Genomic DNA, 325 nt, shown 5'->3' on the forward strand with positions numbered 1-325 from the left:
CCCCCTCCCCCTCCTCCTCCTCCTCCTCCAGCACCATTGAAGAACCAACCCCCACCTACACTTCCCAAGCAGCACAGCATCTCCAAGACACTACCCTTCTCCAACCAAACCTCATCAGTGCCATCTCTGGTTAAGCAGCTTGCTAGCCAGTTTCCTGTTGCGTCTCCTGCAATGGCCAATCAAACTGAGTCTCAAATTCACAAAGCTCCCCAGTCCCTACCTGCAGTGAAGGCTAAACCAAAATGGCAGCCTGTAGGTCAAGGCCAGCAGCAACAGAGGTCACCTGAATTTCCACCACCTCCTCCAGAGAGTACCCTTGCCTTTC

The 325-nt window shown here is 53.8% G+C and overlaps 1 protein-coding gene across 1 annotated transcript in view; it reads left to right on the forward strand.

Moving 5' to 3' along the window:
- LOC107654246 (ras-associated and pleckstrin homology domains-containing protein 1-like) overlaps positions 1 to 325 on the forward strand; it is a 61,565-nt gene that overhangs the window by 59,653 nt on the left and 1,587 nt on the right. The gene's annotated exons all lie outside the window — the stretch shown is intronic.

Source organism: Sinocyclocheilus anshuiensis, unplaced genomic scaffold, assembly GCF_001515605.1.
Source record: "Sinocyclocheilus anshuiensis isolate Anshui unplaced genomic scaffold, SAMN03320099.WGS_v1.1 scaffold551, whole genome shotgun sequence".
Lineage (NCBI taxonomy): Eukaryota > Metazoa > Chordata > Actinopteri > Cypriniformes > Cyprinidae > Sinocyclocheilus > Sinocyclocheilus anshuiensis.